Below are 10,631 nucleotides of genomic sequence, written 5' to 3'. Positions count from 1 at the left end.
TTGTAAAAGGAGGGTGACAGCCTCAGCGACTCTGCTGGATAAGAACCCAGAACTACTGGTTCAGGTTCAAGACATTCGAGCTTTTAATATGACTTTTGCTTGGCTTCAATTTTTTATTTTGAATTATTGTATGTGGCTAATTGCTGTTTATTTGCCACTTCAATATTGTTTGAAATGATTACTTAAAATGCTTTCGTTACGACCAACCTTTCTGAGTCTTCTAAAATTTGGTGGCAGCACGTTTCGCTGTGGCCCACTTCCTGTTAGAAGTCATACCAATTAAACGAGGCATGGGTCACGCAAACAGGATCGGCGCAGACGTGTTCGTGCTCCGGTAGTGCCCCGCACCTCGGCTCGAGTTGTTCACGGTCGGGATAAACCAGTCTAGAACACAACCCCAGGTTTAAACGCTAGAAGAAGAATAACCGTTCATGCGGATGCCTAGTAAGGAACGTTTGTTTGCATCACGTGCATTTGACTAGGGACTACAACAAGGGTTGGGTCCTCTAGGACAGGTGTACCCAAAATACAGACCAAATCCTGATGCATCTTACGTGCTATGTGGAACATTTTATTGTTTCGGCCTGCAATACTGACCGTCCTAGGAAAGACAATCAGCGGTAAAACCAAGAGTGGCGTTAGAAAGGAAATAAACCTGTTTTTTAAAATCTCGTATTCTGAAAATGTCCCAAGCTCTGCCGACAATTTTTCCAAAAAAAAGAGGGAGTTGGAAAAAAAAAGAGAAAAAGCAAAAAGAGTCATTTCAAAAACGAAGTCAGCTCATGTTTTCTCTTTCAAAAATTCAATGTCAAAGTTGCCCCGAACTACGCAGGTCCTGGATTCCCTATCCGGATGTGGGATACGTAGGCATAACAACTACATATGGGTTACGGACATCTTTTTTGCAAATGTAACCAAATAAAGTGAAGTCGTAGCTAGGGCTTCTATGTCAAGATATAGCCGACCCGCTTCGGTGTTCTGTTCTACCGAGATGGCCTTAGAATATTTTTTCGAGTCTTCGAAGGCTATTTTTGTAGAAAACGAACAAGTCTGTCGGTAAAATGGGTCAATGTTTTTTTAAGTGTCTTTCCCCGACCTCAAATTTAACTTGAAATGCGAGGAGCCAAGTTTACGAAGCAGCCACTTTTGTGTAAGAAAGGGAAAAGTCATTTTCTTTTTGTGCCTCAATCTCCTTCTAGGAGTCAACGAATTGGTTTCCTCAAAACTTCTAATCAAGTAACACTAACCCTAACGATTCACAGCGTACCAGTGAGTTATACTGGCACAAAATGACATTCGTTCCAGGACCCGAAACTATAGCATAAGCAGGCGTCAGTTGCAGTTGCGCAATAAAGATGGTCAAGACTGGTGAAAGAACAGTTGGGTGATGCTTACTGATACATTGAAAATCAAACCACAGGAAATTTTATCAAAGCTTTGGTAAGCCTTTTGGATCCTGCGCACAATGTCTTTGTTTCATTCGACTATTTTGAGCGCAACAGTCATTTCGCTACACTGGAAGAAAATAGCTGGATACATTCATTTTGCCAGGACTTAAGAAAAACAGTTGATATTCCGAGAGCCCCATTCAGTGGCACAACATTTCTTTGAATCTTCTTAATTCAGCAAACGAAATGAAGAAGGCTCATGTGGACAACGGATGCTGTTCCTTTCAATTTCTGTATTCCAGATTCGGGCATTCGTTTGGGTTCGAAACACATGAAAAGGGATTGAACAACAAACAGGACAAGAACCTTTGGCAGATTCATCGTAGGTTCGCCTTCATAGTTGCGTTCCTGGGAATCATAGTCTTTCCAAATGCAGAAGGGACGGTAGATACCCGCATGGCTAGAGTTGCACAAACCTTTATTACAAAGAAACACCACACACTTGCTCCTCTAGTACTGGTAGATATTTACCGGGCATTGACATTGTGTAGAACCGAGGCGCAATTCTTCGAAGGCTGCAGTGTTCTACAAATGTGGTCGATCGAGCATCTCTGCCATTACCCCAAGTTCATGAGCTATGGTTCAAGCAAAATAATTTCATCAAAGGCTGTGAGGAAAGGGTGAAAGATTGCAACGCTCCAGAAAGGTTTGAAGCTTGGATCTCCCATTTGAATGCTCTGAAAGCAAGCCAAGTCGAATCGACTATAGGATGGCTCCCGATGACAGAAATCATATATATGACAGCTACAAAGGGTTATTTGATGTTGATGGGTCTGAGGAGCATCCAGCCGTACGCACCACAGAGGGTCTTAAGGTAGCTAGGGAGATACCAGGTGGTTCCTGAAGATGAAGATCTAACCACCCAGGTCATCGAGCTCCATCCAGAGGTCGCGTTGCCCGAGGCTTTAGTCTAGCAGGATTGGAACAGTTGCCGGTATCTGAATAATGGCACCCAGGTACCAGATATTGCCAAAGGGGAAGTGAATCCGAATTATGCAGCGTGGTTTGAAAGAAAGTCAGGTGCAAGCAATTAGCCAGAGCCCGAACCAGAGCCCGAGAGACCAGCAAAGAGACCGCATGTGCAGGCTTTTGATGACAAAGTCGGGGAAAGATTGGCCTAGGGAGAGAAGGAGAAAAAGTATCAAGCAACCATTCACACTCTTGAAGAGAAATTGAGAAACATTGAGTTCAATAATGATCTACAAAATCAAGAAGCTGAAGGAGAAAGAAGGAAATTGGCCCAGGAAAATGAAGCCCTACGAGCTCAAATTCAAAGAATGAAAATCGCCGCCGAAAATCCGGCCAGAAGCAGACAAGATGAGAAGCTCATAAACGGCCTTAGGAGAAAGGTGGGTGATTACGAGGCTGACCTGGAAAAGATCGAAAAGGAGTTAGCAAATGCCCAAGCCAAGTTAGCTAAGAATACGGAAGGGCGGGCAAGTTTCGTCCGACAGCTGAAGGACAAGTATGACAAAGGAATGGTGGGTCTAAGGAAAAAGGTCAATACCCTTGAAAACGAAATGACCAAGCAGGCAAGAGATTTCAAAGCAGAAAGGGAACATTGCTATGCCCTGATGTCGCAGTTAGAAAAGGACCTGCAGTAGCTTCAAGAGCAAAATTATGCTGACGAACAAGTTTTGGGGGCCCGATCTCAGCAGATTGGACGGTTGCTACAAGAGAAGGGTATTATCAGGGAAAGGGTTAGGAGGATTGCGGACTACATTGTGATGAAGTGCAACGAGTGTGAAGACATGACTCAATCCATGTTCTTCGCCTCAGTTATGATTTTTGTCCGATAGATCATGGATGACTTATTTCATCTCCAAGAAGACATGGCACATAAGCCCGCAGCAAGGCCAACTGGAGCAGCAGTAAAACCACTTATGTATTCTTGATTTTATTTTTCGAGTATGTGTTACAATTTCTTTTAGAGTCTGTCAGTCCATTTTGAGTCTTGTTTTAGTTTTTGAAAATGTTTAAATCTGTAGGGAAGTCGTTGTAATCAGGATGTTTTTATCTTGTTTTATTTTATAAAATTTGAAGAATAACAAAAAATGTGTCCTTCTTTTATTTTGCATTTATCCCTAGAACTACGCTTGGTCTGATTCATGCGGCGTCATGATACGTAGGCAATCCCCATAGGATTCGATCATAACCATAAAATGAAAAAGAAAAAAAGAGTGGAAATAAAAGAAATTGAGGGGAAAGAAATAATGGCAAAACAAGAGAGGAAAGACAATGCGAGAATAAAAGAAGGGAAAAGAACCAACAAAGAAAGGCGGGAATGAAAAGGAAAGAGAAAAATAAAAATGTAAAATGAAAAGAATTAGTGAAAGCCGGGATGAAGCATGCAGCCATTCAAATGCATAATAGAAATGGTTAACTACTTAGGTGCATTGCATCCCCAACGTGCGGTTGCCTATCTGTTAAGCTCTTAATCGCTAACAAGTTCGCTTGTTGTCATCAAGTACAGGCAGGTGGTTAGTTTGTTCGGCATTCTGGCAAGTCACCCGTACAATACCAGATCTAAGAGCAAGGCGAACATGGCTGGCAGAGAATTGGATTCGAATGTTATCGACCCGCCAAAGGAGGTAGAAGAGTCTGAGCCCGGTATGAAAGAGGAGTTGTATAAGCTGAAACAACAGATGGCTGAGATGTACCGGGCATGGATGAAAGGGCATCCTCTCCCATCATACCCTGCCAACCCCATTTTCGTCCCACCACTGGCTCAAGAACCCCCTATCATCAATCTATCCCCACAACATACCCCAAGCTTCAACCCTTACCACCATTAAACGGGTTCCTCCTCCCACACTGTCCAAGCTCCATTAGCCAAATCGACCGCATGTCCCCCTCCACCAGCTACCCCTGTTTTGTAGCACCTCCGCCAGCTACACTCCATCGATCCTCCAGTGAGCCATTATTCCAGACCTAAGATAATCAGTACTATCCTCCAGAGCCTACTTTCAAGGCCCCAGATCATTACTCCTACACTCCTCGTTTCGACCTCCATGTTGAGACTGAGAAACTGCCTAAAAACCCAGAACAGAAGGAGATGTTCTGGAAGGTAAGAAGCCTGGAATAATCGTTCAAAAATATGCACGGATTAGGAGGCCAAGTGAGCGTGGCCTACAAAGATCAATGTCTGTTTCCTGATGTCCAGTTACCTACTGGATTCAAAATGCCCAAATTTGACTTATATAACGGGCACGGGGACCCTGTGGCCCACTTAAGGGGATTTTGCAGCAAAACGAGAGGAGCCGGTGGGAGAGATGAGCTATTAATGGCATACTTCAGCCAGAGTCTGAGTGGCGCGGCATTAGAGTGGTACACGCGTCAGGATCACAGCAGATGGTATACCTGGGATGATTTGGCCCAAGCATTTGCGTGCAACTTCCAATACAACATAGAAATTGTCCCAGATCGTTTGTCTTTGACTAAGATAGAGAAGAAACCAGGAGAAAGTTTCAGGGAATATGGTTTTCGCTGGAGGGAATAGGTGACAAGAGTCAACCCTCTGATGGAGGAAAGCAAGATGGTGGAGTACTTTCTGCAGGCTTTGGAGCCTACTTACTTTGGTCATCTGATATCGGCCATAGGCAAGTCTTTCAACGAGGTAGTAAAGATGGGCGGTATGGTAGAAGAAGGGCTTAAAATAAGCAAAATCACGAGCTACTCGGCTATCAAAGCAACCACTCATGCTATTCAGAATGGTACTAGAGGAGTGATCGGAAAGAAGAAGAAAGAAGATGTTGCAACAGTTGACTCAGGATCGTGGCTTGGTCCGAGGGGCACACCCCACCATTACACCCAGCCTCGACCCCATCACTGGACCTACACCCAAACCCCATATAACCTACCTCAACATTACTTTCCATCACCAGACCCTCAGTATTCCGTCCACTGATCGCGGCCGTCTCAACACTACACAATGGTAGGAAGAGTGGGTAGCAATAACTAATACCTGAATAGTGGATCGGGGTCGAAATTCCACAGGGAGCTAGTAAAGGAGTTATAATATCGGTCTAGTCTAGAGTTGCGGTTGTGCTTCTAATATCACTTCTAACGTTTTTGGTTTTGATTTTTATATCTTCTACTTTAAGACTAATAGATGAAGCTAAATTATGCTAGATATTGCTAAGTTGTAATTAATGTAGAGAAAGGGACTAGGGTCGTGGCGTTACCTAGGTGGTTAACCAATGAGTAGATGATACTAAGGATAAGATGATATACTTGGGGCTTATGCTATAACCGTTGCACAATTGTACCCACTCTCACACCTCTCGGTAGAGAGAGTGATTTTGCTCAATTGACTCTCTCGAGACCAATTGGGACTAAGCAACTAGGGTTCAAGTAGGGTGATTACTCTCTCGAGATTTAACCCGTTAATTGGGACTACCATTCCTCATGGGTCCATCCCAATTCCTTGTTGGGTCAATTTTGGGGTCATGGACTCTCTTTCTCAAGAAGAGTTAAACCCACAAAGCTAAAATCAGTGTTTGCAACCACCAATTCTAAATTAAAACCTAAAATTAACCCAAATAGCAAACACCCAATATCATCCTAACCTTAGATGGCAACACCCATCAATTACGCACACTAGGGTTGAGCCACAACCCTAGCTAATGGGTTTAGCTAGACATAATTAGAGAAGAAACAGTAGCGCGGCCGCGGTGGGAAACTGGCGCGGACCGCGCAGAAATGCAGCGCGGCCGCGTGGCTATATTTGGCCAAAACTCCAACTCTTTGAATCTCTTCCACGCGGACCGCGCAGAAATGTAGTGCGGCCGCGTGGGACTTTGTCTTGCAATTGTGGGTCTCTGAACTTTACTGGTGCGGACTGCGTATAAATGGGACGCGGCCGCGCGAGTCACGTTTGAATTAGCCACTCTCTGAATCTCCTAGCGCGGCCGCGTGGCATTTTAGTGCGGTCCGCGCTAGGTCTTCCTGTCCGTCACTTCACTTGGTCTTTGACACTTGGCAAGTTTCACTCCGTTTTGAGCCGATCTTTGACATTTGTATCTTTTCGCTCAAACCTGCAATCAAGCGCAACTAGTAAGTCGTTTGGGACTATTTTGTGGCAATTTGTAACAAAAGCAATAGTAAGTAAGGGGTATAATCATGGTAAAATCCTAACTTATCAACTCCCCCAAACTTAAACCTTTGCTTGTCCTCAAGCAAACAAAATAAGACCCACCCCAAAAAAGAGCAATCCAAGAATTTCCAGCTATCCTAAAGTAACCTTAACAAGCATCAATTGGGACTAACAATTGCCCTCAATACGAATGCATCATTAACACATTTTAAGCTTTTGAAAACTATGGATCAAGTGTGCCACAAGAGCATCAAGGGTTGACACATTTCATCAAAGAGCTTTTCTCAAATACCTTGGTCATTGTGGAACCCAAACTCACACGTCCTCAACTCTCCCTAAGCGAACCTCACCTTTTAGAGTAATGACACACAAACCGAGGTTGATGGACTTTTCCTCATTTCTCTCACAAAGAAGGTCACAAGTCAGGCTCTAGGTACCATATGCTTGCCCCTTATGTAAGTATCCACTAATGTAGGTTCCGTTCAACTCAAGATCATATAGGGCTTTTGTGGAGTCATTGTAAAGGCTTTTGGGTAAGGGTAGGACATGTTTTTGTTCAAGTGGGTTCAATCTTCCCTTAAGCACTTCTTTTGATTCATTTTGGCACACTTTCTTGACTCATTTGAGTATTCACTTCTTTTTCAAGGGGTTAGAGAGACACACTGTCACTCTTTCTTATGCAATTCAACACATTTCTCCTTTTTCTACTTTTTCCACACCCTTTTTCACTTTTGTTTTCTTTGAATCCCCTTTTTGACCTTATTCAATTTCGTCTTTCTTTTTGTCTTGTCTTTTCTTCCTTTTTCATTTCCTTCCTTTTCTTTTGCTTTTTTACCTTTTACCACATTGTTTCCTTTCTTGCCTCTCCCCCCAAACTTAAACATTTGTCATTTACTCAAGGGAAGATGTGGGTGCCAAGAGAGGGTCCCATTAAAAACGGGTATAGGCTTGTAGCTTTGGTTCTTGAAAGAAGAAAGTTTAAGGCTCAAAAGGGTTAACTAGGAAATCATTTCATTAGTAGGCTATGGAATTGTTCAACTTAGCATTTGGATCAAGGAGAGCCTATAATCACTTCTCAAGTCAAATTTCGCCTAGGATTTCGCCTCAACAAACATTCGGGGCAAGTTCTAGACCATCGGCTGGGGACTTGGACTCACAATTCTAATTCTCACCACACACCCTCAAGGATTGCTAAAGACATCGAGTCAAGGGCCAAAACGACCTTAGTTACGATTCAAGCGCACAATGGTTCAACAAGACCACATAATGAATGTTTGGTCAACACAAGAGTCTCAAGGCCACGACTTTCACCATCCTAAGCACAACATTATGTCTTTGACCATGGGATCAAAGGCAAATGTGTTAGGCCCAAGTGAAGCTTTGCCTGAAGTACCCTTAACTACGCAAAATCAAAAGAAGAAAATCAAAAACGGACTCAAACCCTTAAGAAGGTTGTCACGCCATCTATCATTTGGAAGAGCCACCCGGTTCGCACAACACTCTACCCTTGGAAAGAACCGTGGCATTAAGAAAACCAAGGGCTTATTGACAACGCCAAAACTAAAACAAAAGGCTACGAGCCTAACTACCAAGCTAAAAACGAAATTTTTTAACGAAAATAGAAAAACCGAATGAATATGTACAATGGGGAGTAGAATATACAACGAGGATGAATATATACATAGAGTAGAGAAGTAGCCAAAATTAGTAGTTATATACAGGCCAACTATCAAATCTAAAAACATAAACTAAAAGTCAAATATATACAATCATCCAAATGTATCAAAAATCAAAACAGTAGGGCGCACCCCCACGAATAAGAGCTGGCATTGTCCCCAATGCCAACTACCAAAATAAGCATAAAAACAGAGAAAGGATATAGAGGGCTCCCTAGGCCTGGTCCGTCTGCATCGGATCCTCAGTGGTCCCCTGGTCCTCTGTATGGGCCGGAACCTCAGACTGGTTCCCGGCCTGCTGCTGCTGTGCTGCCTGGAGAGGGTCCTGTTGCTGGACCGGCGGGACATCTGGTACATCACCGGAGGGAGTCACCTAAATCTCAGCTAACTCAATCACTGCTCCCTCAGTGTTGGGCAGCTTCCTCTTCTTCCGCGGAGGTCTGGGTGCCTGCTCCTGCTGTGGCTCAGGTACTGGTGCTGCTGGAGGGGCTGACTCCCCAAATAACAAGTCTAACGGCAGCTGATCCGCCATTAGCTTGTCTACATCTGCGCGGAGTACCTTTACCGACTCCTTTGATGCCCTGGACTTCCTCATCCTTTTGTGCTCCCGGGCCAGCTTCTCCAAGGCTATGCTATGTGCACCAACTGCCTTAGTCAAGGCACTCTAAGTCTCAATGATCTTCTCCTGGTTGGCCAGGAGCGTCTTCAATGTTTCCTCAATAGACTGAGGAATTTGGACGGTGACTGGTACAGACTGGGCTCCAACTACAGTGGCCAATGTGGACAACTTGGATGTCGCTGCTGACATCCAGTTGTTTAGACTGGCTAAAGATTGACTGAGCTGGTGGGCAGTGAACTGATGAGTCTTTGATGTAGGAACTGCCGGGTCAGCTGAAGTAGAAGGACCTGGGGACAAGGGCTCACTGGTGGAAGTGGTCGGGATGGAGGATGGTCTAGTAGAAGGCTCTGCCGCAACTGGCTCCTCAGACTGGCCAGTTGGGGCAGAGGTGGGTGGCTGGTACTTTTTGGATTTTGGGTTGTCTGAACCCAATTGGCTATACCATGAATAGGGGGCCACTGGCTTTGTCTTGACATCAAAACGTTTCTTCTTGACCTCCAAATCCCTGAAGTACATGGACAGGGTGTTAGGGAAAAGGTAGTTTGTGCTAGTCTCCTGTTCGACAGCGGAGATCACTCTCGAGATAATGTTACCCATATTGAGAGGAATCTCGGCCATGATGGATGCCACAAGAACAGCCCGGGCAAGAGGAACTGTGTGATCATGGGTGGACGGATCAAGTCGACTACAAACAAAGGTCATCCAACCCTTAGCTTCAAAACTGAAGGTGTTCCGCAGAATATTTTCCCCCGCTTTCAACCATTTTGGAACAGTGCCCGGGGCTGCCAAGTACTCGGCCAACCAAGGACGCACTTCTTCACCCATTTCCAGCTTAGCTAAATATTCGGATTCATCCTCCTCCCTGAACCCCAAGTAATCATTCAGCGACTTCCCATCAAACACTACCATTTTGTCTCTCACCTTCGTCACCTTAGTACCTTTTACTATGTGAGAAACATTACAATAAAATTCTTTCACCATATGTTCATTGGCATCAATACATGTCTCCTTGAAGAAGTCCCAGCCATATCTAGTTCGGAATTCATGCTGTACATTCGGGTTGTGGGGTAGAAGGTCTGTGTCAATAAAAGTTCTCTCCGGGATCAGTTTTCTCACAGGCCACCACTCTCTGAACTTGTGGAATGCCAACTCACTCACAAATCTGTCTGCCCAAGCTTCAGGTTTTCTGGTTCGTTCGATTCCCCCAACTTGAGGCTCACCTCCCTCACCATGACCTGCACTCTCCCCAGATAATGAAGCTGTGGGGGAGGTGGAGTATTGTTGATCACTTCCTGCTACGGACTCATCAGACGAATCCGAGACTATGTTGACTTATCGTTTGATTGAGGGTGATGATGGAGGGGTATCAAATAGGTGGGGGGGTCTGTTACGTGAGTTGGGACAGACTCTGAGGTTATGCTCCTGGATGGTGCATACTCACTCCCCGTAGAGTGGGAGGCAGCCCTATCAGCAGCCTGTATCAGCTTACGGGTCTTTTTAATGTTTGCCCGGGCCTGGGGAGTGAGTTTAGCAATTCTCTTTCCCTTTCCCCCTCGGGAGGCACCACCTCTCCCGGATTGTTGTGGTTGCTTACTGCTTTGTTTTCTAACCATGATCTGCAAAAACAATACACGTATAACATTGTTAGTTTAAGCACGTACAGTAGAATAGATGAATAACACAAGAGGGGAACACAGTTGATTTCAAAACAGAGAAGCAATGTATCAGAACAGGGGTGCGGACCGCGCAAAAGAGTCACGCGGTCGCACTGGGGGAGCGCGGACCGCGTAAAA

Source organism: Nicotiana attenuata, unplaced genomic scaffold (assembly GCF_001879085.1).
Source record: "Nicotiana attenuata strain UT unplaced genomic scaffold, NIATTr2, whole genome shotgun sequence".
Classification (NCBI taxonomy): domain Eukaryota; kingdom Viridiplantae; phylum Streptophyta; class Magnoliopsida; order Solanales; family Solanaceae; genus Nicotiana; species Nicotiana attenuata.
This window is presented reverse-complemented; position numbering follows the sequence as displayed.